Consider the following 6,957-nt stretch of genomic DNA (forward strand, 5'->3'; position numbering starts at 1 on the left):
CAAAGATTAAAAAGAATGTATTTTAAAATTATTTTTTATAAAACAAAGTGAAATCTTGCAAAGGAGCACTGGTAAAATCAACCAAATTAAAGATGTTTACTTAAGAACAACAAATAAAATTAAAAAAAAAAAAGATTTAAGGAGTTTTGCTTCTAGATAACCTTATAAACTTATCACAGGAGAACAGAGAAAGTATTTTCCTTAATTAATCTTTATAGCATCAATAAAAAGAGACAAAAGGGAAAAGATTATTTAGCATCTGGGCTTCAATTTATCTGGACAGTAAGAATGCTTTTCTATTTATTTTTCTAATTTGATTTTGCTTCTTCTACATGAAAGAAGAAATGAACAAATACCATGATGCCCATTTCTTAAATGAAGGAATATTGTTATCAAGAATTAAACTAAACTTGTCCATATTCTTATAGATAACCATTCTGCACATGGTCAATGAATGGAGAAAATTATATCCAATTCAATTGCTTATACCTGTCAAAATGTTAAATTCCATTATTCATATAATAATCTAGTCACTATGTTCATGAATACATTGCATATTCTTGATGAGGTTAATTACATAGCTTCTATCTAATTAATAATCATGAATGCACCTTCAATATTTTAATGCTTCATTTATTGCCATAACCCTTAGTATATAGGTTCATTTTGCTAAAAGTAAAATGGAATGAATATATAATAATTTACTTTGAATTTCAGAAGCATATAATGCCTATATGTAAATTTTACATTTTCACAATGAAATCATTAACTGTCTTTTAAGGTTCATGTGCATATTTGTTGATGAAAATCTTAGTTTTACATATGCATAAAAGCCACCCTCTTGAAGGAGAGCCTATTTTTCCTCTATCTAGTCACATGCTTATTAAGGCAACACAGATAAAAAAAAAATACAGTGAGCTTTAGTATTCTTTTACTTTTTATTCAATTGTGTGATTAAAACCTGCCTCTTCTCTTTCCATATTTTTCATGTTTTCATTGAGGACAACTGTCTTGGGATAGTTTATAAGATATTTCATGAATTCTATGTCATAATAAGGAATTTTAGTTTAATTTTTGGAATTAAATATATACATATATCACATGCATACATTATATTCATATGCACAATACAGTATAATGTTTATATAAATGCATCTACACAGTATATATATATATCTATTTGTCATGATTATATATGTTTATATATGTATATATCCTATATATATTTTATCATGATGAATCCATCTATATTAAAAAAAAAATCAGAATACAACCATGCCATTTGATAACTTCAATTTTATATAAGGCCATATTAACATGGTTGGGAACCATTCTAGTTTCTCCAGGTCATTGTTAATAGAGTTCTGTCAGTTACAACATGATCCTGTCAGAACACTGCTGGATATTAGACCAAGTGAATGGCTCAGTTTTAATCATACAAATAGATTTCGCCATGGAAAAGTTCACCAGCCCCAACTGAAAAAGGATTGACAAGTTGATAGTTTCTCTTGATTCTGTGGATGGTGATGCATGGCTGTTCTGTATTGATGGATTGATTTATCTGTGACTTTGAACTCGGTAGATCACATAAACAAAAGCTTATTATACAAGTCAATAATATTGATTACATAAAATTGCTATGATACAGTAAAAGAGCCCTTACTTTGGAGCTGAAAAGTATAAGTTTGAACATTGACTTTGATACCTCAGTTTCCTCATCTTCAAAAAATTGGAATCAATAATCTTTACATCTCTAATTTTAGGTTTCTCTAATAGAAAGAACATTACTTATAAAACAAAATAATATGATTCTTTAGTTTGCTACTATTAAGTTAATAAAAATAATTTTTAGATGTGGTTTTCATTTCTTTTAATATAAAAATTAAATTTCTGAAGGAGCTAGAAGGGACGTATGTTAACTTAGACATATCCCTAGCTACAGCTCTCAAAAATTGATAAAAACAAATGGGAATGATATTATTTTCATTCATACACTATTTGAAAGTATTTAACTAAAATAGGAAAGACTTCCAAGAAGCCTGGCATTTATACATTCACTTTTTCTTCACTCATAAGCAAACCACAAATGGTTTCATTTGTCCTTTTCTCTAATATTGGAAAGCCAAAGAATATTGTTTTCTGAGATAAAACAAAGTTGCATATAATATGCAAGAAAAATAGTTATTTGGCATTTTAATAATACATTTGACATTAAAAACAAGAATTCTTGGTGTTTTTCATTTATTTTTCTTGACTTGGCATTGGCTTGCTTACACTTATTTTAGCTATAAGATGATACAGGCTTAGAAGAAGTTAAATAACATCAAAAATAACATGACTAATAACTGTGAAATAAACACCAAAGCTGTAAGATTTGGAATGGACTTTGGTAGGGCCTTGGAGTCTATAGAGTTCAAAATTATCATTTTACAATGAGGAAACTAAGGCACAGAGAACTTAACTTTCCCAGAGTGACATGGCTAGAAAGTATCTGAGGCAAGATTTGAATTAATGTCTTTTAATTCTCAAATCCATCAGCCTAATTAATGGACCACCTAATTTGGAAGTAGTTTGGAGTCACAAGATTAATTAAAATCTTAGCTCTGCTACTCATTGAATCAAAGGTACTATCATTTGACTTTTTGTGCGGGGGGTTGGGGGGGACTTCAGTTTCTCTGGTAAAAGGAATAGGCTAGGCTAGATGATATGAAAATTGCCTTCTAGCTCTAGCTCCTACCAGCTGATTCTAATACTGGCAAGCCTTGAGGAAAGGAAAAGAAAGAACAGCAGATTTTCACTCAGCAGGTCCCCCTGGTCCTGGTTCAGGGCAAATGACACTGACTTAGTCATATTGAAAGCACTTTGCTTGAAGAAACTATGAAACAGTGTGGTATGATAATTACACATTGGATTTTGAATCTGAAAAATCTAAGATCAAATTTCAGCTTAGACACTAGTTTTGTACTATTCATCAAACCATTTAACCACTGCAAATTTTGGCTTCTTTATCTGTGAAATGAAGCAGCAAGCTAGATGGCAATTAAGGTCCCTTTTAGTTATATCAACTCATTCATTGTGGATACTTGATCTAAAGAAAAAAAAAATAAGTAGAGGGAAAGCATAATAAATGGCTTCAAGTACTTGAAAGCTTGTTCTGGAGTAAACACTTATTTTGTTTGTCTCCAAAGTACAGAATTTGGTGCAATCACAAGGGAAACTTCAAAAGGCAAATTTAACTTTGACATAAAGAAATTTTAACTAATACTTGGAGCTATCCAAGAGTGCAATAATCTGCCTGAGAAAGTATCTTGATTTGGAGGTGTTTAAGTAAAAGCTGAATAACTACCTGTCAAAGATATTGTAGGATTCATTCTAGTTTTTGGTATCCTTACAACTGAATAGCTATTGTTTACTAATAGCATATTATTTCCCCCTGTGAAGTTCAAATCTGTTTGTATATATATTTCAATCATATTTTAAATCATAAATCACTTTAATTAAATGTTTTATAATATTATTTACTTTGATTCTAAGACTAATCAACAATTTTATGTGGGATACTCCCTTCAATTGAACAGATAACAACTTACCGTGTTTTTTTACCTTGTTTGAATTTTTCTCATACTTTACTTGAAATCCTCAATAGGGAATCTTCACAGAATTCTGGTATCTGCCTTTTAGAGCTACTACATTGCTTAGATACCAATATAATGCATGGATAGTCAATTGAATTGTCTTTTAACACATTGTTTTCTGTTCATCCATCTCTCTGATTATATGATTTATGCCATTTTCCCCTCACAATTCATTAGTAGTGTGTTATAGCCAATTTATGCACATCATGGATGGCATCATTACTCTTTCTATGACCTTCAACTTTGTTCTTCATGGACTGTAATATTTTATGACTTGCATAGAGAACAGAATAAAGAAGTACATTTTTCTTTGAAATGGGCCTTTATTTCATGAAGAGGTTTGCAGTCAATATAAGCACTGTACGTTTTTCAAAGATGATCCAGGCTTCTAAATACCTCTTGGCCAATTATGGGCCCAGTTTGTTGGACTACTGATTAAATAGTTGATAAGACTTATTATTAATTTGAAAATAAACCAAATTGCTTTTTATATAAAATAGGAAAATATAAAATTACACGTAATTCCTTGAAGACACAAAATACATTTTTGAATCTATTTTTATGATTGTTTAAAAAAGCATGATAGTTTAATGCATCATTAATAATCTCCTTTGTGTAGTTTTTTGGTGAGATATATTATGTTAAGCTTTCTAAAGAGATGATATTTTAGTAACATCCTGATGAAAAGGCATGAGGTTGCTTGATGCAATAAATTTTGTTAAATGAAGAATATATTATTATTAACTGTTTCTGTAGCCTTTAATTGCAAAATTTTAAGATAGATAGATTTGTAAGTCATTAATATGAGTTAATTTCACATATCAAGGGCAAAAAGAATATAAATTAGCCCCCTCCTGGAGAAATAAAAATAAACTAATATTTCATGGGTTGAGCAGCATGCTATTTTAGTTTTCCAAATGTTTGCCTAAAATATAAATGTTTCATCAACCTTTTTGATATTGTAAATAAAAGCTTCTATTAATCTCACATTTTGATTTCCGAGGATTTGTTTTATGTCCAAGAAGGTTAGAGAATCTTTCCATAACAAATTTCTTTGGTTTTGCAGCTCACAAAGGAAGTCACATTTGGTAAAAATAAATATCAATCCCCAAAGGTTTGATCTCAGTTTCCAACATGGAGACACAGAGCTTTAGATGAGCTCTGCTCCTAGCAACAGTGTTATTTGATGGGAAATACTGACTTCTATGTGAGGTTCCAAATCACCATCTCAATTAACATAGCTTTTAAAAGCTTTTATGAAGGCAGCTATAAAAACAATGACTCCATTATTATTGTTTTCAGGTGCATAATCATTGAAGAATGGACACTTCCTGATGCAGTAGACTTTTATGAACCTGATAAAACTTCATAAGCATTTCTAAGGATACATGAATAAAACAACCCTATAGAGATTCTATTCCAATTATAGTAATGGTACTTTTAAAGAATATGATGTATTTTAATTTTTGATTATATTATAGAAGCATAGGATGTTCAGTTGGCAAGGACCTCAGAGATCATTTATTTTGGCCTTCTCATTTCACTAATTAAGGAAAATGAGGATCAGAGGGATTACATTACTTGTCCATAGTCACGTAACATGTGTATAATAGAACTGAGATTAGAACTGAAATGTTCTAATGCCTAAACTTGCTATTATGGGAATTACTATTGCCATATTGATTTGGGAGGATTTGCCTTACAGAAAACTGTGTATTTAGAACAGGGAGGAATCTCAGATGTCATCTAGTCTAACATCTTTATTTCACAGATAAGGAAAATGAAATTCAAAGAGATTGTCCAAATTTGCAAATGTAGAGCTTAACAGTTGAACTTGTAAATGTGTACTGAGCTCCTCTTGATCCAGAGCCAGCACTTTCAGGTGTCACACAACAGAATGGGAGGTATAATACTGTACTGTATATTTTCATATTAATTTATATTACATAAAATTTTATAATTCATATTAATATATATTTTGTGTGTATTAAATATATATATATATATGTATATGTATATATATATATACATATACATATATATATATATTTAAATGAATAACTCCTAGAGCTACAAAGAAAAGGGTATGATCCGTGTTATTTGAATGAAGAGAAACAAAGAGAAAAATGTGATATTTTATAACAATAAAACAAAAAGAAGGAAAAATGAGGAATTCAGAAAGCTGGTCATTAGTATGGCAAAAAAGCATAATATAATAGTGATAGGGGACAACAATGTCTGCTAGAATTCTCTTTTCCTCTGCCAAAATCATAAGAGCTAATATATTAGCTTGCCAATGACAACTTCATTCTTTATAAGATGAAAACAACATGAACAAATATTATTTTAAGGTCCAATTACCACCAAAAGAAAAGGAAAGAAGAAAAGGAGAGAGGAAGATAGAGGGAGAGGGGGAGAGAAGGAAGGAAAGAATAAAGGGAAGGAGGAAGAAAAGAAAGAAGGGAGGGAGAAAAGAAAAAATGAGTGATGGAATAGAATAGTAAAGGCTTGTTGGGAAAACATGATTATTGCATTTTCAAGTTTGTAATGATAAAAGAAAGGAAAACTGGGCCCAGTTTGGTATGTACCTTAGAATTAGAGAAGTTAAATTGTTTAAAGACAGAATCAACAGAATGTCATGGTTTAATTGGCTGTAGGGAAAATCTTTTCAAAAGCTACAGGAAGCTCTTGAGAATAAGCTGAACTAATTATATGAGGAGAACAAGAGGAACACGCTAAAGAGATCAATGTGAATGAACAAGGAACTCTTGGAAAATAATTTTTTTTAATAGAAACAAGTTGAAAAATTGGACCTCATTTTTATTTACAATGTGTGTGTGTGTGTGTGTGTGTGTGTGTGTGTGTGTGTGTGCATGCACTCACATGCAGGTGGTTCTAGAGATGTGGAAAATCCTAAATGTCTTCAGATGTGATCAATTTTAGGTTGGTTTTGTTGAACTTATCACCATTTACACAACAGAAGACTCGCTGAATAGTCTGGCTGAAAGGTATATATCAAAATAAATGTGATATAAGAATTTTATTAAAATTAAAATATATATTAAAAAATGGATACAAGGATAATAGTGAGTAAATATAAAAGAGCACAAAGGTTTTCAAGATTATCAGGAGAATCAGAACCTGTAATGAATTCCTACAAGTGAAGAAAATTAGAATATTGGGACAAAATTTTATATACATTGAACAAAAAAAATATGAAAGAATGCAGACAATCAGATGTTAAAAAATAACGGGCAGATCAAAATACATATACAACCCAAAGTTATAAATGTGACTGAAATAGGCACTATTAGGCACTTAG

General features: G+C 30.4%; 1 long non-coding RNA gene across 1 annotated transcript in view; it reads left to right on the plus strand.

Annotated features, from left to right (window-relative positions):
• Positions 1-5,058, plus strand: part of LOC141547711 (uncharacterized) — a 52,511-nt gene extending 47,453 nt beyond the window's left edge. Inside the window, exon 2 of the long non-coding RNA XR_012483596.1 lies at positions 4,938-5,058. This is a non-coding gene — a long non-coding RNA (uncharacterized LOC141547711). The remainder of the gene's footprint in view (positions 1-4,937) is intronic.
• Positions 5,059-6,957: the final 1,899 nt, after the last annotated feature.

Source organism: Sminthopsis crassicaudata, chromosome 6, assembly GCF_048593235.1.
Source record: "Sminthopsis crassicaudata isolate SCR6 chromosome 6, ASM4859323v1, whole genome shotgun sequence".
Classification (NCBI taxonomy): domain Eukaryota; kingdom Metazoa; phylum Chordata; class Mammalia; order Dasyuromorphia; family Dasyuridae; genus Sminthopsis; species Sminthopsis crassicaudata.